Source organism: Varroa jacobsoni, unplaced genomic scaffold (genome assembly GCF_002532875.2).
Source record: "Varroa jacobsoni isolate VJ856 unplaced genomic scaffold, vjacob_1.0 contig00310, whole genome shotgun sequence".
Lineage (NCBI taxonomy): Eukaryota > Metazoa > Arthropoda > Arachnida > Mesostigmata > Varroidae > Varroa > Varroa jacobsoni.
The window spans coordinates 80,832-103,165 of record NW_019214447.1 but is presented as its reverse complement, the minus strand read 5'-3'; the positions used below and the strand labels follow the sequence as shown (position 1 = coordinate 103,165).

At 42.2% G+C, this 22,334-nt stretch overlaps 3 long non-coding RNA genes across 4 annotated transcripts in view; 1 reads left to right on the top strand and 2 right to left on the bottom strand.

Annotated features, from left to right (window-relative positions):
* The window catches only part of LOC111271069 (uncharacterized), a 41,065-nt gene extending 18,902 nt beyond the window's left edge, over positions 1-22,163 (bottom strand). For both annotated transcript variants that reach the window (XR_002686631.2, XR_002686632.2), the window contains exons 1-2: positions 21,539-22,163; positions 19,492-19,637 (exon numbers count right to left, since the gene is read on the bottom strand). This is a non-coding gene — a long non-coding RNA (uncharacterized LOC111271069). The remainder of the gene's footprint in view (positions 1-19,491; positions 19,638-21,538) is intronic.
* Positions 70-6,323, top strand: LOC111271072 (uncharacterized). The gene is made up of 3 exons (XR_002686637.2): positions 70-450; positions 714-737; positions 6,200-6,323. It is a non-coding gene; the product is annotated as an uncharacterized LOC111271072 (long non-coding RNA).
* Positions 5,254-7,819, bottom strand: LOC147752041 (uncharacterized). Its single transcript, XR_015315167.1, has 2 exons — positions 7,710-7,819; positions 5,254-6,323 (listed from the first exon to the last, which is right to left on the bottom strand). It is a non-coding gene; the product is annotated as an uncharacterized LOC147752041 (long non-coding RNA).
* Positions 22,164-22,334: the final 171 nt, after the last annotated feature.

Below are 22,334 nucleotides of genomic sequence, written 5' to 3'. Positions count from 1 at the left end.
ATTTCCTAGCAGATCGTTCGCCTTTGCTACTTGTAGCATTGGTCGCAATGGCAAGAAAAGGCCAATGAGCCGCGCAACCGGTTTGGCTGACGCGCTGAGACTTAGGGAAGCCGTTGTTTAGGAGGGAACCATCAACCAACGGCGATCAATGGCACCGCTGCAGGAGCAGAACGTGGGGCAGAAGAAGATGAGGCTTCACTGATGGACACGATTTCAGAGGAGATTGAGCAAAAGTCAGAGAGCGGGAGTGGCTTGACGGAGATGGAACTTAGATGATCTGAATTTTTTAGAAAAGGAAAGTGCGTCTGTAGTCGTCTCGTTCTTCTTCTGTAGGTCGCAGAAGGAAGTTGCGTCAATTCACTAAAGTGTTCTAAAGCAACTGAAAGCGAAAGTTGGAAAATCATTTGGACAAAACAGTTGCCGCCACAGCCGTCGACGCGTCGCTGAAACGTACGTGGGTTATAACTTTCTGTTCTTACCATAATCCAACAACAATGACAACAAGGAGCAAGTGTAAATTTTATCTAAATACTGACGCTTGCCATTTAGATCTGATAATAGCCATCTACCTTCTTTCATCTACTTCGATAATTATTGCGACAGCGCAGAAAATATGGTGAGATGATCGCAACGAACAGAAGTACACAGTATGTCAGAAGTGCACGTACTTTCTTGCGTGTAAGGTTATATAACTTCCTTTTCTTGTCTTACAGGCATGGGAAGCAGTCTTATCTACAGTGAGTAGTTCGAATTCTCATAGAAGTTAAACACAATATGTATCGGATATGTGCAGGCACCTGCATGTGCTATGTCTATGAGTATGGCAAAAAAGGCATTTTGCATCTGCCTCCGCACCAGCTGGCGTCGTACACGTGCATAGTGTAATTATCAACGAAGTAGCGGACAGCTGCATGTAGGGTCGACAGAGGATAAGATAATAATAACGCTCTGAACAACTAATCTGGATTATTAATATACTAATTATAACACAAACACACAGACGCGTGTGCATTTCGAAGGGTGCCGTTGTGCTCGTTGCCTTAGGCCTCACGTAGTTCAGTCGCTGCCGCCGCCGCCGCCGCCGCCGCCGCCAAACCTGCATCAGCTATACGATCACTGCTGTTTTTTTTTATTATAATGAATCCATATTTGTCAATACATGGGAAGAGCAGATGCAACTACTAAAGCTGGCTAGACGGAGTAAATGTATCGGACCGGCTATGAGCGTGGCTTGTGCGATGTTATATCCTCGATCCGTGTCCCTTTAGTCACAGTTATGTTTTCGTCACTGTCGATGCAATCTAATATGAGTAGTTATTTAGCAATCAGCACAAGCAATCGCCTTCTACTGCCATCAGGAAAAATATAGAACATTGACAAGATAGGAGGCGTGATCGCGCAGCGTCGAAATTTCGGTGTTGTTTGGTATCACTACGTTTGCGAGCGAAGGACGCGTGAGCGCAGGAATGAACAAACGGAGAGACAATCCGTATGCTTTGTAGGAGGCAAAGGACGAAAGGAATATTATTTAAGCCCTGCATCGTCATTAGCGACGATGCTCTATATTGGAACATTTCTAGTCGATCTTTTGTTACGTTACTTATACAACATCGTCACTGCAAATGAGCAGTGTCGACAGACGCTGGAAGTCGAGGATGAAAAATTTAGTGGCTTATTTTTCTTATATATTTATGATTCCTATTGTTATATTATGATTCCTGATGCTGTGTGTAAATGTGTACGCTTACTGATCAAAGCAATGAACAAGACCATATAAGTTGTTACCAACGATCTAGAATTTCTAGATTAAAAGTGGGCCAATATTGCCTGCTGTTGGCGTCCTGCATCTACTGAATAATTATTATTAATAAGTACTCCGATGTTGTTTTGTAAATACTATAATCTGTTTTCCGATAAAGTGCAAATGCAGACCTACGACCTCATACTTAACAACAAAACACGTACACGTACATTCATTGCCAACTTACTTAACAAACTTAGAGTTATTTCAACTATCTGAACTGCAGGAACTGCTATACGAAGCCCCATCTCTCTAGCCAGGCGTGTCTGCCTTTACAAGCAGATACAATCTGCAAACAAATGCCGCTGGTGAGCCTCATAATCGGAGACGCGTCCCTTTTTTTATCCGGGGTATAAAATAGAGTATTTTTTCATATTCAATAATGCGCATACGGCGTCGAACGTTAATGGCCATTATGCTGCGAGCCACAGCAGGCGTCTGTATTTATAGTGACACGTTATTCTTATTATTAATTATGTAAATATATAGTAAAATTACTACTGAGCGCCGTAGTTGTGTTAACGGTTATCTCCAGTACCTTCTCGGCCGTAAAAACAGCTATTTACTTGACTGAATGTTAGGGATGCCTATAGAAGACATTCTGAGGCGGAGTTAACGAGGCGCAATCGAGGCGTGCAAGGGTATGATGCCATCGTCCGCCCGATGTTCTCTGAAACGTAGGGCGGCTTATGAATAACCAGAACAGCAACCATCTACGCACCGCGTTGCAGACAGTTAAGGCGCTTCTGAACAGTGCTCCATGCACTTCGCTCACCAAGCCAAACTCATTCGGCAGTAGATTCCATTTGAGCTGCTCCGACTTTTTGCTCAGGAGCGTCGACGACAGCTGCAAGGCCTCCGAGAACCGACGTCGGTACCGCTGCCACTATTACGTTCGTTGTAAACGCTGTGGCTACGTCTATCCCTGCGGAGCTTCGGAGCTATTCGGAGCAGTGAGCTGCTGCCTACCCAGACTGGATGGACGGGCCTCACGTCACCCTTCCGTTGTCTGCCGCCATCGAAAGCCCGAGTTGAGCGGGCCATCGAAGCGGGAGGCTGTCGGAGATACTGGCGGCAACCTAGCGGCCATCATATATAGACACCGATGGACAAAAACGACAAGACAGAAAGAAAAAGGAAATGAATATCAAAAACACGGTGTGAAATAGAAGAAGAACAACCAGCTGTTTCAGAGCCTGAATTTGTGGCGGACGTAGCTACTGCTGTACCACGTTCAAGACGACAACGTAAACGCATGTCATGTTAAGGGAGAGAGTAAACCGTCGATAAAGAACTGCGAACAAACCACGACGCCCAGAACCAGAATTGGCCCACTGTCGTAACGGTTAAGGCTTAAGGGCGGAAGACAAGCTGGGCGAATTAAAGCTAATTGTAGCCTTCCGCACATTGCACAAAAATGAATGTACTACCGAAGAACTGATGATCGTAGATTGAAAACAATGCCGAAGTTGTATGATCTCTTGGATACCGCGTAGCATACGTTCTAGCTTTTAGAGTGCCTTATCCGTTAATTTATAATTGAATAATGAAGCTACGCTATATATTTAGCGATTGTTCAAGATTACTAGGTGGAAAGAAACGTGAAGGGCATTTGTAGAAGGCGTATACATTTAAAACTTATTGTAAGTGCTCATAAACCGTTGAAAGTTGTTTTGCGTGTAGGGAGCATGTGTGAGCTCTGATTCATTTCCTTCTTTAGCTCATAGATATCGTCATATAGTGTTATTACGTGAGAGCCACTTGGGAAGTATGAACGATTTGAACATATATATATAATCCGACTAAATAACATTCGAATTAATTACACTGTTAAGTTCAGGCATTATTTGTCCGCAACTACAGGGCGCAAGCAAAGTTGAAAAACGTTGCGTGTTTTTGCACACGCATTAAAATTTCAAGTCACTAATCATCTGAGATGGCTGAGTTAGAACGTGGATCCCAGGCACACTTCGAGCCCTCTATATCGTCGGGCAGCGCAAATTGGATTTCAAAAACAGTGTATCCTTTAAAGGGCAACAGAACCTTTGATGTAGTCGGCATAAGTTTCGCTGCAGCGCCACCCCCCCCCCACGCTCTCTTTCGCTCGTTATACCTATAATTATCTACAAAGCTTTCGTTTTAATGGGCCAGTTGGGTGATTGTGCGCGTATTGATAGTGTCTTCGTGATAACTTAGTGGATAACTTATTTACCTACTAATCTTTGCGATACGTTGTTGTCTGGGTTCAGACGAGGAATAAACGGGCTTCGTTTCGTACTAGGAGCCGGCCGTTGTCCAACCGTGCCAGCCAACAGTGATATAACTTGAAACACAGAAAGTTTACTGAAATATTCGAAACGCCCCCAACCATAGACGGTGAGAAAATCTTTGATTGCGACCGTGGTAAGTATACGAGCGAACCCCTGCCCGACCACGCGAAGGCCTAGGGCAACTTTGGACCTTGACCTACTACGGCGCCATATGTATTTTTTAAACACAAATAACGCTATTGGTGGATACGAATTTTCTAAGAGAGAGGAGGGCGCTTATATGCAGACAATAGAGATAATGTATGTCACGCGTAGATATTTTCTAGATTCATTATTCGCTTCTCACCAGATGCCATAGGATTTCGAACTTAAAGGGCGTTCACGTTTTGCGACGGTAACTTATACGCAAGCATTGTAACGAAAAAAAAATGTAAACAATTATTGCGCATCGACGATGGGGAGACGACTGATGATCCATGACCGCTCTCTAATTTTTCTACTGAAAATTTTCATTAAGTTGTGCGCATTTTTAGGCGGAAATACGCCGTCCGACTGGAGCCATAACAACGAAAGGACGATGGCAATGCCGCTGGCACTGCTGCTTTTACTGTTTTTATTTATGCCTATTATTACCATTAAATACGAGCTGTTCTCACTCTCTCGAAAGGGCCTATAACATAACTTTTCTGCAAGGCTTCTTCGTCCGGGTGACTGTTATCCAAGAGTATAGAAACGACGGAGCCGCACATCCGAAGAACAGCAAAAAACTATAACATAAGGGTCGGCAAAAATGACGCCGTGCAACTGCCTTTTACTAGCAGCCATCCGACAACAGAAACAACAACAACTCGTTATGGTCAGTCCCGTCAAAGTAGATGTTAATTGTGATCCTTCAAGCCATAAATTAGTTGCGATATTGTGTTTACTTGGAGCGCCGGATAAGGAGCTGCCCAGCACCTCAAGAGTTTGAACTCGTTTAAAAGAGCTTACGGATGGAGTTTTGAAGTAAAGTAAAATGGAAGATCAACAAAAATGGTAGAGAGGTTGAACAGTTGAACAAATTTAGTAATTAGATTTGAATTTAGTATATGTGCTTAAACATCCCATACAAGTAGCGTCCTTTACAATTAGAAACGGTCTTTGTTAGCATCGTTTTATTAAACAAAAAATGACCCAGAGACCTTTCTAGTTATATTTTCAAATATATTTATTTCAGCTTATATAGAAACCATGACCTCTAGTGTGAGCCAATGCTCTGTTAGAGTTTTACAAGTTGAAATAATATTGCATTTCGACATTGTTCCTTTAGTTTTTTTGCGCTACACAGCCGCCTATGTAAACGTAAGTGTTTCGACACAACCTGCTTCGTTTTACGTTCCACAGGAGCTAGAAGGCCAATGCTACTCTTGTTGCGTTACCTATATGTAGGACACATGTGTCAAAATGGGGCTACTGTGCAAGAAACATATCTAGTCGTTCATGCGACGTAGAATAGTGGTGTTTAGGAGTGTGCGATATATTGCTTTGTTTATTCACGTAAGGCTGCTTGGACATAAAGATCGGCGAGCTCTCCTCTTCGAGGATACAACCGCCTGGAACAGGACATATGTTCACTCTAATATGAGTAATCATGTTTATGTGGCGCCCCACTTTCAAATGAACGGAATATTTCTATATATGAATTAGTGGAGAACAGCGATGCTTATCAATCTGATTTTAGTGCTACAACAGATAGTTCCCCAGAGAAGTGTACACACAGTAAAAGCAGAACGGTTTTTTACTAAAAATTGTTAGAAACGATCTGAAGCAGCAGATAAGTATAATTTGGGATGAAAAATCGGGCACGACTAGCTCATCTACAGTGATCGTTTGGTGTACGTAGGACAGGACACACAACAACAAGAGAAAATGCTATTTACTTCTTCTGATACCTGACGTTTTTACAGCCAGCTATGTAATGGCGCTTGATGAAAAGCTGCGTTAATCGTATGACCCGCGATGCCATTATAACCTAGTTTGTATATATATACTAATCTGCATCTTATGTCTGACTCTGTATATATTTATGATTACGATTCAATGATCGGCCGTTATTTAGTTCACTGACACTTTCGGTATTATGCTTCAGAATATTCGACTGTCACGTTCTCTACGAGCTCTAGCCGCGTTCAGATCATGCTAGATCGGTGCACATAAGCTGTGCCGTACCGCGTACGTGAGCCGTGTCGCTAACACCCACGAACAGTTTGGACCTGAAAAATAAAGGCCAGCTAGGGTTTGTGCTACGTAATATTTCTAATAAAATAAAGTTAGCTAGAGTCGCCTCTGTACGGCAATTAATTATAGCAACGAAGAGTTTGAAGCAGCTGTAGCGATTAACTTTAGGTACTTTACTTTTCGAACGTTTTTGTACTGGTTTGGCAAGAAGCGTCGACAACGGGCTGACGCTCCTCTCTTCACCCTCGAAAGTGTTAGCTTGGAAGCTATACGTATATATTCGTTAAAGTTGTTCGTTTTTTTGTTTTTGCGATGTTACGGTCGTACAATCGCTGGATTAGCTTAAACAAATGTGTCGTCCTTCTAGTAGAAAAGTGACCGAAGTGTATCATTTGCGCGCCATTTCTGTCATTCGAATCAATGGGAAAATGCTTAGAAACTTTCGTAATAGCTTTCCAGTATGTAATAATCAGTATTAGAAAGTAAACACTGTCTGAAATTATGGAAGTGAGGCGCGGTTGCATCGCTCTTCGTAAGCCGAAGCCATTTTTTGGACGAGCTATCTAATGGTGCTCCAAGGGTTCGCCTTCAAAACATCCCTAAAATACTCAGTAGAACTCCTCATCGTCAACTACGTAATGTAAATAGCAAATCTAGGATTTTTCACAAAAAAGTATTTCATAGGACAGTTGTGAAACCAACTTAACAGCTACACGAAACAACGGGTTCAAGAAACCGCTACTCAGTGATGCTCACGTTGTTTCGCTATTCCTCGCATAGAATTATACGGATCTTGATTCTCTGTAAAAGGGCGCTCAGTGCCGTGACCTTTATTACCTATTGCAAGCCTTTTGATGTATACTAAATGTTTACAGAAAAGCACATGTACAACCAACTCCGTAATTAGTACGTACCGCGCGCGGGGTTTTGAAAAATAGTGGGCCTGAATCGCGATACTTTTTACACAGACCATTTTTTCAGTTATATTATGCCATCTTTTGGATACCCCGTCTATAGTTGACCTAGTGCTTGGAACGGTGGTGCCTTAACGTCGAATTTTTCATACATAAAACATCCGAAAAAACGACACAATGCTACAGCACATTTCTATATTATCTCATCTAATCATGTCTGAACGTTGTGTAAATAATACGACAAACGACTCTTGCGTTAAAATATTGAACTCGATGAAGGCAGGTAAACCTCTGTCGTTTTCAAAATCGACCAGCTTTGAATCTTTAAATATTTAAAATGCTATCTATCTCAAATTATTATAAAAAAAAAATATGTATTTCGATATTAGAACGAAACGAAAATGTGATTTCATGAAATGCCCCACCCTCATAAATATGTGTGTCCTCTTTTATAACAATTATTTAAGCACGGCAACGTTTTGCAACTAACTTCATCCTTATTCGTACGTTTAAATTTGTCATCGTTGAGAAATGGGCTCGATGGTGTGCACGCATTTGTTTTTGCGGTAGTCGTCCGGTATCGCCGTTAGGGTTTCCATAAGATGACTAGTTTTCAACACGAGACAACCTGTCTGTTCGGGTCCGAATCTGGAGCACAGCGTGTCCCTTAGATTAGCAAACAGATAACATTTTTGCTTAACCACTAATTTATATAACCATTAAGCTATCACGAGTACTTGTGTTATTAATCTATTGGGAGAATGAAAAGTTTCCGTGCCCAATATAACTAGGTTCGTAAATAGCCGAGGACCTTCATAAGCTATTTGCTTCACCTCAAACAAGTAGTAGATGCGACAACGGCTGCTGTGCCTGCTGTGACGGTTCCGTGCCCATATGCCATCGGCAAGCACTCGTTTGACGGATGAGGATTGCTCACGGTCAGGTGAATTTCAAGCCCACTTCGTCGGTTCCCTATTACGTATGTGACCGGTTGTCGTAGGGCTTGCAACTTAGAGCAAGTACTATTCATGAGTCGGCCTGTACATTCTTGACACTTAGAGATCGATTGTAGCTAAGGCAATAATTCACACGTAGCCTCGAACTGACCGTAGCATTTTGCTTGGTGTTCACGCTCCTTTAACTTAGCTTTATAATCGAACGCTGATCACGTAGTCGGACTTCAACGTCGAGAGGGCGCAGACTCAAGAGCCAACTGTAGCCGGTTTGTCGCGCCATCAGCAGCAATGTACAATCTTGTGAAAGCTTTCTCACTCCTATACGAGGTGTCTTTTACAGTTGTGCTTATCTTCCCTGAGTCAAAGGTGCTCCAGGACCAAAATCAGGCTGTGTATATTTACTCCAACGTAACGGATGTGATCGAGATGATTCGGCATGATCTTGAATATAAAAGATGGACTCTGATATTCGTCTATCGAAAACTAACCCAGGACGAAGTTCTCCAGTTAACTCATGCAGCGCATTGGCTACCGCTAAGCAGGTGGATATTTTTCGGTGACAAGCTGGAGGATTTCGGAAGGATGCGTAGTGCTTGGTTAGCCAAGTGTATCTCCTGTGCCCATAATCCAGATCACAACCTATTGGATATCCCCAGCAAGTATCGTGACTGTGAACGACGTACCAATGTGAACTTAACGTCAGAGGATGCTAGCATCCGCCTCAGGGAGATGAACCGCATCGATCGGCTAATTGTTGTCTGCCGAAGTATTTGCTGGGATTTTGATGAGTTTCAGGAGATCATTCGATCTCTAACCAATCATTCGGCAGAAAAGTTACTCGTCAATCTCAATCAGCCTGTCCAACAAGAGTCCGAAGAGGTGTTCTTCAAGCTAAGATCTAGACAAGGCGATGTGGTGCTCGCAAGGCACGTATTTTCCGAGGACCGTCTAGGTCAGGTCGGCTACTCGACTGTAAGCTCCTTCTCACAGAATTACTTCATAACGAAACGGACCCCACGGCACCGAATGGGCAGTTTCGGATTAATAAATATATTCGACAAGTATTGCTGGTTTACGTTGGTCGCCACCGCTATGGCGTTTACATTCATTTTGAACTTAAATATCCACAATGCGGCGTACTCTGCGCTTCAAGTACTTGGCTGTCTTCTACAAGTGGGCATTGTAATTCACAAACGGCGAAATAGCATCCTGTATATAACGATGCTGCTCGGGTCGATCCTGATAGCGCAGGTGTTTCGGACAAAACTATTGTCTAGCTTCAATATCCCTTCGCATCGGACGCTCAACACAGTGGCGGATTTTGTCGCGGTACTCGAACAAGGTAAAGTGCGCGTGTGTGTCTTTGAGAAAGATTTCATCTCTTCACTTATAACGGCCGAGGCGAATCTTCACGTGCTTCGACTGCTTGCCGAAGCCAAGCGAAATCGGAAGCTGTACCAAAGAACTCAAGAGGCATGCATTCGTTTTACTGCACGTAATGAGAACGTCATCACGATTTTGTCTTCAGCCGAGATTTACACGGCAAACTATTCGCATCTCGTCGACATCTCTGCCCAGGCTGTAGCTGAACGCGTCAGCGGCTTCCTGATATCACCGGGGCATCCTCTTGCTAACAAATTCAACCAGATTGTACTACAGATGCTCGACATGGATATGTTCACACGTATTAAACAAAGGAAGCTGTTACGCTGGAAAATCAAAACACTTCTACGACAGACGCATTCAACCTATATTAACCAGCTGAATGTTTGGGATGTAGCTATGGGCTTGTTGATCCTAGCGGCCGGCCTATTTATGGCTTGCATAGAATTCTGCATCGAATATGGCACGAACGTATACGTCCGGATAACCCCTATCGATTACGACCCTTGACAATGTTTTATTTGGAATCATCTGCTGTATTCAAAAATTAAAAGCCATATATACGGCCATAAGGAGCAAAACACCTAAATAGCAACAACGCATTCTACATACGGGATTTATGACTCTCTTTAAATATCAGTTTTACCTTTCTAAACAAATTTTACATTTAAATGATTTATAGTAAGATAGCAAAAAAAATGTACTTAAAATAGCGTCATCGGATAGGTTTTACTTGACAGTTTTAATATATTGGATTTCAGCTTAGTAACTTCTATTAAATGGCAGAAAACGCTACCAGCTTGACCGAAAAACAGCGGAACATTTTTTCTGTTGAGCCTTATCCCTGCATAAAGGCTTAAATTTGCCACAAGTTCTGTTTCCTATAATATACGGTAAGTACGGTAATGCAAGTTAAATATTTCACAATTTCTACCTTTTAAATCATCGATAGCACCACCACCCAGGTACAGGCAGGCGCCTCCAGTTCCAGCCGATGTTCGGTATCAGTACGGAAACAGGTTTTCTGTTAGCGTACCTACGCGTTCAGCTTCCATGGTAGCCGTCGGTGTGACGTAACGTTCCTTTGCGACCGTTTTTATTGTTGACTTAACACTAACCAATGTGAGATAGTCACCGAATCAGCAAATAAGGGGGACGAGAAGAGTTCTACCCACGCTGAAGTTCAGATGGCGGGGCTATCGCCGAAAGGAAGCGTTTGGTAATTTCTGAAACGATTACCCAGTTCATGTCGACTATGAGTGTTTCCATTATAAGTCTTTTGCTGATGAGCACTAGTCGTTATTATTTCGTTATGTAGTAACTGAAACGTTGTTGTTTGATGGCTTAGTTAATTAGCTTTTTTTTCTTTTTTTTCTCTTTATGAAAACCTCAGTGTTTATTCACTCGACAGAGGTGAGTGTCCTTACTCTGGGTAGAAAGCCCGTTAGAAATTGGCCTTGCTTGACTTTCTTGTATAGTGCAATTGTTGTTAATGGTCGTTGTCCTAATACGGTTCATGCGTCCTCAGTCGTAACGCATAAACCAGGTCACCTTCGATTTGGTAGCTGACATCATCCCCTGATGGTGACATGCTTGCCTACTTCTTATAGGCACATAGTCGTCTAGGTTAAAGACCGACATCGACATGCTGCGTTGCGTCGTGAAAATGGATAGCCGTCTATAGCAGTACTTGATGCTAGTGGCAAACTTAAGACTCGAAACGTTTAACTTTAAGTAACTAATGTCGTTAATGTGTTGCAGTGCTGTGGGCATTTTACTTTGCGTTATTTGCATTGGAGAAGTATTGTCAGTAGCAATGGCCTTACGATAGAATCTCAAGATGTTGTCCGTTGTGGCTTTCATTCGGTAGAGTTCAGAGTCGACCCATTTGTTCTACCATGCTTTGTTGGAGTGCGGAAGTTGACGATAGATTAAAATGGTCTTCGATGGAGAGCAGCGTCCCCGCCCAAAAAGCCTGTTACAAAATGTCCAGTGCAACTCCAAGGCTCTCTTGAAGAATGAGGCATTTGTTCGGTTCAAGTGCTCGAGATTTTCCACTAGGATACCATTGCAGATCAGTGGCAAGTTTGATTGTACTGAAACAATTTGCCTAGGGCAGCATGTTGAAACAATTGTAATTGCGAATATCTAAATCGTCTGCACAGGAGATCATCTTCACCTAATTTGTAGAGAGTCCAGAGAATTCTTAAGCAAGACTGTGAAAAAAACTTGCAACCTTGGTCTACACCTGTAGGCAGCTGCTTTGAGCCTTACACTATCGAACAAATGATTATCAGAAACAATAAATGCTTAGAAACGGCTTTTCTAGAAAGCTTCAAACTTCGGTTAGCGCCTGTTAGGATGGTGGAATTAGCCCTCGCGATAGCTCTGTGGGTAAAATGTTTGCATGTTAATCTTAGCGACATGGTTTAGGTTCGAATTCGGATGAAAACACATTCCGTTCCGTGATGGAAGCCAGCCGTCTGGTGGAACGCCTAAAGGCGATGTCGGACGTAAAGCTCAGAACATCTAGTATTGGGAAGCTAAATATAACTAGTAAATCTCACGAACAAACATAACCATACATCTTATTTATTAACGATGCTTATTTTACAAAAGTTATAACCTTAGGATAATGGTAAAAAAAAAAGCAATACATTATTCATGATTTATAGCTACCTAGGGCAAAATCATTCGCGCATAACCCAACGTTTTTGTCAGTCTACGATACGAAGCGAACTACGATCAACCTGCATATCTCGAACTATAGAGTAAATAAAAAATAGACCGCGTGAGCTTAGATTCGATTCTGAAAAAAAAAAAAAAAAAAATGGCTCACAATGACGACTGTTGCCTCTTGAACCCCCACTTCCAGACTACCTTAGTTCGTATCCACTTACATCACACGTCCAGTTAACTATTATCTTAAGCACATGTGCCTCGTAGTAGTTCGTTGTTGTACCGTCACTCTTCGATTGAATCAACCAATGCGGTTGCTCCACAAGTTACTCACACTTACTTTTACGGCTTAAAGTTGAATCAAGCCATTTGTGCCCTATGCACCTTGAAACACTGTGTACGAGCAAATACAAGAGAGGCGACCGGAACGCACGACTGCGTGTCGGATAAATCATCTGCTTGTGGACTGCTAGCTCTTAGCGACTAGCGACGCCTAAGAGCTTGGGGTGTTGCCAGGGGAAGCGTAATGCTTCAGAAACATAATCACCTCACCCGCATTAACTGTATGTGACAGGCAACGGACCTGAGTCCCGCAAGTAGTTAATAGGATCATTGGCGTGACACGGGAGGAGATCTTTCCTATCTAGACTATAAAATCTACTATAAAATCAAAAAGCTTCTCATGTGTTAATTTTTACTGCTGATACGGATGAAATTAGGTGGATTTAACCTTTGCTATAATGTGTAATCTTTTATAGCTAAAACGGTGTCTTAGCCTATGAAACAAAAGATAGAACACACATGCTGTTGAGACGACAGAATATTTTTAATGTAAGATTCGTAAATTATTACCTAGACCTTTGAAGGGTCCTATCGAGCATATGAGTTAAGCAAATTCGATGCTTAACGATTCGATGAAGGTCATGACTTATCTTCGACCTTAAGATGATGTTTTTAGTGTTCTGCTTTAGATCTTTGATGACAGCATCCCGAATCACTTGCGCGTTTTGCGAAAAGAGACCGTGTTTTTTAGGCTATTCTAAGCGAATCTGGCCCACTTTCTCCTCCTTCTCTCCCTCTCCTTCTGGAACAACTTTTGGACTAGATGCGCCAAAACGATGAACTTTTTTCTCTTACTCTTTTTTCTTTTATTCTGTCCCAACTGTGGCAGTTTCTGAACAGCCATATATACTTTCCATCGACGTTTCCATATTGGCATTTCCTACGACTTCTCAGGATACATCGATAATCGGATATGCTTGCCTACCAATTGCCACTTGTAGCCAACGATAACCCCGTAATTACTTAGATTTAAATCGGGAGAGTCAGTGGATTAAAGAAAATATAAAGTATTCCTTTACTCAGTCCAGGAAGTAACTAAGGTATGGCAATGCGCCCTGGCATCAAATGGCCAGACTGCGTGATTTCCATCACCACGTCAACGGTCCATAAGCCTTCTGAAGAATTTAAGTAACTTGCGTTTATTTCTTAATTTTCGGCAGTTATTTCATAAAAAGAGATGTTCCCGATGTCCATTGCAAGTACCATCAACATCTTACGACCAAACCTACTCAAGATTGCCACTTGAGGTCGATTTACCTCCAGAACGACGCCGTACTCACGCCGGGCTCTCTCGATGGCTGGCGGTAAAGATGAAACGAAGCCTCATCTATGGCGACCGTGCATGGTCAACAAAAGATCAAGACTGTGCACCTCTAAAAGTGACTCAAATTCTAAAAATGATTAGCATCGAAGGACTTCTTCCCATATGAGCAATGCGTTGAGCCTTTCCCGTAACAAGGTCGCTACTGAAGTTTCTTGACAAATTTTTGTTAGTTTCAAGCCTTTGCTTGCAACTGTGCCAAATCCGTTTTAGGTGCATAGAAGTTATCTGGAGCGGTCAGCTGGCCGAAATATATTATACGAATATGCTGCTGAGCCATAGTATACGAATCGACCAATGAAGTCATAAAATTCGCCATATCTCTACATTTCGTGTTTCAGGCACAGTGTCGCCGTTAGGTATTCCATAAGACGGCGGGCTCCCAGCACGGAACGAAGCGTGTCTATGTCCAGATCCCACTTACTCCCAGACTATAACGTGCCCCAACAATTAGCAGGCAACACGCCACCGGTTAACCTGCTACCGGAACCAATTCACCATAGTTAGGTACATCGTACATAGCTTAGATCACTAGAAACAATGTGAGATTCCCCGTGCCATGCCTGCAACCTTCGTGGGCATTATATATAAGCTGTCGCTCTGTCGGAAACGAATTCTGTATTAGAAATCCAGTCTTCTCTAGTCTGAATGTTTTGTTCGGCAATTACCATTCTACTTTAGCCAACATTAAAACTCTATTGTTGGTAATTCTAAAAGGTTCTTGGTTGAGAGAGTTGGTAACGGAAATTTTAAAGCATCATAAACATAATTGAGTAATTCTGTATTAGAAAAACATTCTGCAGCCATAAAAAATTGTGATCATCTTACAGCGTAAAATGTCTTGTGTAAATCTGAGCATTGTCAAGACCGAAGTTCTGTGAGTAGACGAAAATTTCGTATCGTATTGTCTAGTTTTATATGGTACGGCATTATTTAATCAAGCACAACAATGGCCCATGGGCGACACAAGGCCCATGGGCGACCTAACCTATCGACGACTTAAGCGCCCAGTAAATTTCTCGAGTTGACCATAAAAAGCAATGCAAAATTCAATTTTAGGTACCGATATATAGCACTGAGGGGCAGTTTCGCTACTTAACACGGAGGTCGCCACGTAGCGTAGGTAACACTACGTTCTCTCTGAAAAGAGCTTCCACCAAAAGCAGGGATTTAGCTATATGCTATCTGCGCTCCGTTCATGTGTACTGCACCCAATGACTTACTGGCCTCATAATAAAACGCACACCTGGATTATGTTACAATAAGGCAAACAAACAAACAATAATTTGTAACGTTTTTTTCGGCGTGTATCCCGATGGCAATAGAACATCTATATCTGCGTCAGGCCTGAATACGTTGAAAAACGATCATTTTCAAGCGTGTGACCGACGGCACATTATTGGTGAGGTAGAGTAAGGGCGTCCCGTTGCAAAGGGTAATGTAACAGCTGTGTCTCGAGCGATTGATCGTAAGAAAAAATTGAAACATCGTAAGAAAAGAGCTTTCTTTCAGCAATCGCACAACATAAACCTGTCACCATGGGTGGCTGCAAGAGCGGTGGACAGCCGATAATGCAGTTTGAACTGCTAAAAAGTAATACAATTGTGTTTGTAGCTCCATTCAATGGTTTAGATAGAACGTTTTCAACACCGTCAAACGCAGTTGAGAGACGTGTGAGCTCTTACTAGAAACGGCTTATTTATAATGATAATCAATATCATCGGTACGCTGTCCGTTAGCAAAAAAGGCATCACGCTTTCGCCTTGTTTCTGTGCTTGAGATACTTCGCATCAGGCAGGCTGGCCTAAAGGCCAGTGGAGGATTGGACCTGGTAGTCATCTAGCTGCTTCGATGTGAGCCTTGCCGTCATTAGATCGTAGGCGATAATACGTGAAAGATACAAAGTGGCATTGGGGAAAGGCAGGATTAGCTCGTGATTCTACACTTGCAATTGACCCATTTAGATGGGTCGTCACTTCGAGCTTGTCAGCGAGACTACAGGCAGACTGTCACTGTCAATCGCTCTCGATCAAATATGCTCGTTCGGATGATTAGTATCGCGAACAAGGTACTGCCACGCAATTCCAAATACGTAAAGTGGACTCGTTCAGACATACCGCTTGCCTATCTGCCATGCCGAGTTTTCTTTGCCAGCAGATGCCGGTCGGTCTGCGGCGAGGCGGTATCGCCAGCAAGCAATAATAAACTTTTTTAACGCAGTTTATTATATCAGCGATGGCAGTAAGCGGCTTACGTCAAGGGAAGCGATTTTATAGAAGAAAACACCAAGATTGAAGGCGGCGAGTACCATTTTTTGGTTGGTATGATTCCGCGAGATTATGGACGACGCTGGTTGTTTAACGTTGTAAGCGTTGTAAGTTAAAAGCTAGATTTTTTTTTATCGGACAACTGGTCGCAGACGTAACGGGTATAAAGTGAATCGTGCAGTTAAATGTATGCTTTTTAGAGTTGGCCGTAATCTTTATCCATTCGATTGTAGCCGCCTTCTATAGAATTATAGCGAAATCAGAATGTACATGCTATTACGACACGTTAGGACATCTTCAGATGTTGTAATGTTTGCATTTTGAGCTAGTCTTTCAGGCGCCTGTAGTCTAACGGTAGTGGGTCCGTCCAAAACCGTAGATGAGGTATGGGGGTTCTATTTAGTTTCAATACTGTAGCGTGCGTTTCTTCCGTTTTCTGGCTTACGCTTATTGGCTTAGCTACGATGAGATGATCGATTCTACGAACGCGCTATTGAGCTATACTTAGATTTTCTGTGCCGAGAATCCTCTCATTGCTACGGTCGTGGTAAATACAAAAGCTGAAAAATTCACCCACTGAAAAATCATAAAATCTACATGTTATCCACTAAAGAAAAACGCTCTCTTCACGAATTACCAATGATAAGAGACGGTTATTTCAGGGAAAGGATCATGCGATACACAATACTTCTACATGCGCTTAATGCACAAAAGGATTGAAAAAACACTCATGTAGTAATATTAGATACTAGATATTATTTCGTCTGCCTAATATCTCCGAATCGTCACTCGCAAATGCAGATTTCAAGCCTGGGCGTTCCTCTTCGGCCTGCAGCGATTCCTCAGAAATGTTACATAGGCCTTTGGAGACCTTCGTGTTTTTAGCTCACTGTAGTATATATACGAATAGAGATCTACTATTGTCAACAAGTTGTTGTTTTTCTAAATATAAATTACTATGTTCATTCCGAATAGACGTAATTAGAGGATTACGAAGCAACTACGTTTTGGGACGTCCGTCGAACTCTCCGACTATAGTTCTCTATAGGTTAGTATTCGTTTTAATAGTCAACAAACTGTTAATTGTATAAAAATCTCATCTTAATGAAAATCTAAATCCACCTAATAGGAACTTTCGCTCACTTGTTTATGCTTCGGGCTGCGACCCAGACTTCCTCCTATCGTATATATATACATATATATATATTAATCTCACATATGTTACAGTGAGCTCCTTAAAAGCCCTTCTAAGTTCTGAGAATCAATGACTGTAACCATACAATTTAACTTTAGCATGTTAACTGCGTTGCAAGTAGCGACCTTCTATACATTGAAAACATACGTATGTATTATATGTTTTGTCGTGAACTAGTTAGAATATATTTAAAGCACGTTTGTGCATGCTCCGATCGGTATACCCAATGGTACGTGTCGCTTCTACACCGGGTATATAAGCCATTGGGCGTTACTTCACATTGGGTCTTACTGAACTTATCCGGGTTTTCTCTCAACAGACCTGTGAAGTAGCACGGCAACAATATGCCAACACTGAAATTTGGACTAGCTATAGTCGCATGCTCAGAGCCAGTATGGCAACTCGAAAAAACGCGCATTAGCATCTAGGCCACACCGCTCCCTTGTGTCAGGCCAAATACAGGTGTCCTGCTCAAGACAACTGTAGTTCAAGAAGCTAGAAGTGACTGTTTCAGAGAATAATTCCCTTGAATAATCGCATAGAATTAACGCGCGATAGTTGTCAACTAAATAAGTTCGAACTATCGAAAGTTCATCGGGCTTGAAATGGATCTGTTTAGAGGATCGCTACGGACAAAATAACGGCAATAAGTTAACAAAAGGTCTGTCATAGGTCTGTATTTGCCCTGTTTACTTGGTGTGGGAAAGCGTTTTGTATAGCAGAATGATTACGTGCGTTCTATTAACGAGAACGGCATCACGTCTTTTTCAAGTAGTACACCTGCTGGTATCTGTACATACGACTAGTCAGAGTGCTCGGATATTAGAATCTCACGATAGCCGATTAGGCGTATTGATTCGTGTTACTGGATTAAGTCAATGAGTGAGGTCATTTAGAGAATGACAAACTTCATTCATCTAGGTCTCGCAGAACGACGCCAACGATTTTGCGTCCCCAACTGACTAGTTAGTCACATTGTCGGCTATGGACGCAACATGTCAATGATGTTGTCTTGCTACTTCAATTGTGTTTGTGAGGCTACTTTAACATGATTAGAATTACGAGAATACCCAATTGCTAAAATTATTTCCCTCTGGTTCCCCCCTACGGACGGTATGGACTAAGTTTTACAGTAAAACTTACCGAATTTACGGCCCTTTCCGCAAAGTGGATACAGTAATATGTTCGGCGAAACTTATCATCGTATGGAAACCACGCTTTCAGTCTAATGACCATCTGCAGGCTTCGGACTATTACTTACACCCCTTTTTGCAGCTAGATTTGTGTTGGTCTTCCTTCGTAAGTTACTTGAGAAGTTCATTAACAGTCGTATGGATAAGCTACTGATATCGGTTCCATTATTTTCAAAAAACAGCAACCTTTTTGCTATGTAGTTATGCTAACCGGCAGTAGCTGCCATAGAGGAACGATATTGCAACGTAGGGCATTTTACCAGGATATCATTGCAGTGTACGAGTTTTTAAAGGGAAAACTTCTAAATACAGCCAATCTGTCTATTTTACAAACTTGCGGGGAATTTTTCGGATCCTACTATTCAGGTCATATTTACGGCGTATTATTTAGTCGATGGGCATCACTGGCAGACAGGTCCTTATAGCACTCAACGTCGCTAGTTCAAAAAAAACGTGACAAGCAGTACGTGATATGGCAAGTTGTGGTAATTTACGGTGGAGTATCAGAAAAGTTAATCTTGTAAAAAATGGCTTCAGAGTCAAAAAATCAGTCGATAAAATCCATAAAGTTGTCGCTTCCTTTATATAGACTCCCATTAATCGGAGTAATGTAATGGATTTAAGCCCATTTCATAGTAGAACAACATTGGGTTGGTAGAAGTATAATTATTGCGTATTCAGCTCGTTATGCTGCTGAGTTTCGAAGACGACCACTAAAAAAAGTCCTTCGTTCTCTTCGGATTACCTTCGTTCAATGCTTGGACAATACACGGATTTCTAGGCGAATGAAGACGTCTCCGCAGGTGGTTCATTCATAGGCTAATTTTCGAACTTCTGCCTGTTTTAAAGGACCATCAACTCCTATTTTTACGTGTTTACACTCCAGCCGCATAGGATGCATCTGAACAAAAATGTTTAATAGTAATGCGAATAGAACTTGAATGTTTACTTACTCATATTGGAGACATGTGGAGTAGTCTCGGTTCGAATCCGGGCGTAAGCACGGTTGACCTCCTAGTAGGAATCCGAACAATGGAAAAGACGTTGAATATATAGTAGTGGTCCTTCCTCCTGCTCAGGCTCTCAAGATTGAAACTCCCTGTTCAAACATATTGTCGAAAGAATGTTACACGGCTATTTGATATGGAGTGGAGTTAACAAAGGGTCTGCTGTTCTTTTAGATGTGATCCATAATAATGTGCGCTATGTTTCGAGTCAAAAATGGAGCCTAAGAATACTTTTCGTTTACGAGGTTTGAGACATAATTGCCAAAACCTAGTTAACCTTAATGTTGCCATTCAACAAGTTCAATTTGTACATTGGTCCTTTCTTGCGTTGAATCTGCTTATTTAAAAAAAAATCGCATCCCTGATTAAATACTACTCTTTTTTTTTTTTTTGTTTTTTTATCTGTCGTCATTCCGTACGGAAAAAAGAGAGAGAGTCTGCAAAACATCGTCATACGCTGGCTACTGCCGTATATCAAATAACTGTTGCTTATCGAAACCGTACGCACTAAAGCGCTCGAAGCAGTTTCGCTTGACGTCAACAGCTTGCTTACCTCTCTCTCTCTCTCTCTCTCTCTCTCTCTCAGCGTCAAATACAATCCCTATCGTCTTAGCCTTATGGAAATAGTAGCTAGTTTAATACGAGGATACGTATTTTTTTCTATTTCATATTTTGAACAACTATTATTGAATTGGGTTAAAATAAAAGCAATACAAAAAACGTAAGCCAGTTTATCGATGGCATTTTCTCAATGTAGTGTTCTCGTAAGGCCATTCGGGGAATCACGAAGGTAAGCCGTAATTCTCAATCGTTGCTAAAACAGGACATTGTCACAAGCTGGTTTATGCCCACTGTTCATCTAGCCAACTTGTGGAACGCAATTCGAAGACATCGGATCAAATCTGAAGGCACCGTCAATGGCAATCGTTTCTAAAAGGTGTTATTTATTGCTGTAAAAGACAAAAAATAACGAGCACTTCATAAAGTACCAGCAAATGAATCTACTGCTGACGAAAATAATAGTCGTGTACAAATGGCCAAACTTACAAGTTACCCGTTTACGTTTGAAATTTTGGGATATTCTTATTAATAAAATTTTATTAACTCGGAAACGTTATTTTTTTCATCGCTGTTATATATAGACACAGCACGTAAGAAATAAAAAGGTCAACTAATTTTTGATAATAGATGTTTAACCAGGATTGATATAAATATGCATTTTGTGTTTCGAAAGCATCTATAGTTATCTATTTTGTACATCGGATGTAAAAGATTCAGAGGTCTATTTCATAGAATGTGAGCAGTACACAAAAAATACTGAAGCCTTTAGTTCCCTTAATTTAATCGTACAAACACGCCACCCACTACGCCATTAACAGAACTGGACTACTTCGAGGCAATTGTTACAACTTCATCTGGACTAACCTGCCAGGCTTCTTCAAGATGATACTGAAGGCAGCGAGTTTCATAATGTCTACTACAATTATCTGCAGCACTCGCACCTGTGCTGTCTGGCCCAATTCATTGCTAAACCTTTAATGGAACTTATTTTATAGTTATATATATTTTATAGGAAGTTTACTATAGATTCTGCAGGGAACCGGGAATCTTCTAAGGCAGCAATAGCGGGACCATCCGAACCAAAGGCCTTGCCACCACTACATTTATAACTAAATAGTTTGCCGCAGTTAGCCTAAACAGTTATGTGTTAATAATATTATATCTGTCACAATTTACAATAGCAGATTTTTAGGATATGCACTTTTTATAAATGTTTGTAACGATATGACCGAAGTCCGAAGTTCGACCGAAGTCCGAACGATTCCGTCACATCAAACTAGTCCTAATTTATATTTGACAAAGCTCATGACAACAACAACAACAACAACAAGTGCTTCAAATGGATTTTATCAAAATAACAGAAACTTATCACACATTAACCACCGTTGACACACACTCATGAATTATGTTGAATAAGAAAGCATGTTAGTACCGCTTCCTTTATCGCATATAGCAGTATGCTTTGGATGTTCGATGGGAAGGCAGGTGTACGATCTAGCGTGCGTCGCAATAGTATTCGTTGTAGTGCTTAAATCGCTGTTTCCTTCCCAGACCTTCCCGTGCCGAGGGGCATTCTGCCCAAGTCCACCCTGGTGAACCGTTTTCCACGAACCTGCACTCCATTCTCCTCTCCCGCAGTCACTGCTATCTGTGCTATCGCCAGAACTCTCTCCTTCGTTCGAACGCACCCCCACCTGGCCGCTTGTCGTGAGGGCCAGACGCAACAGTTGTCCCCTGGAAGGGAGTACATGTGGATCTTTGAGAGAGCGATTGACAACAGTCGAGGCCGAAAACCGTTCGAACGAGTAAGGCGCTGGGCAAGATGCGCAAGATGGCAGGCAGGAGGACAGGCCAAATGGAAGGGCGACCACACAGGACCTCGCCTCACCGCGGCAATCAGACGCTGGCTGTGGAAGTTATGGTCGTGGTAGTGACGAGGACGTGATGGCGAATGGCCGCCGACTTCACTTCAGTCCAGCTTCCTACGCTTTCCTTTATCTTCTGCGTGTCCCTGCTGACTGACCAGCCGGCGGCGATGGTGTCGGCAGTCGGTCCGTTGGCTCTAACGCGTCGCCCTCGCGTCCCGCTCAAGTTGGCTTGAGTCGGACGTCGTCTGGGGGCGCCACCATCAATACGCAGTTGGCGGAGGGAGAGGAAACGGAGCCCACTACTCGTCGCTGATGCGAGGGCAATGACAAGCGGCGTCAGCAGTATCCACCACTAAAGAG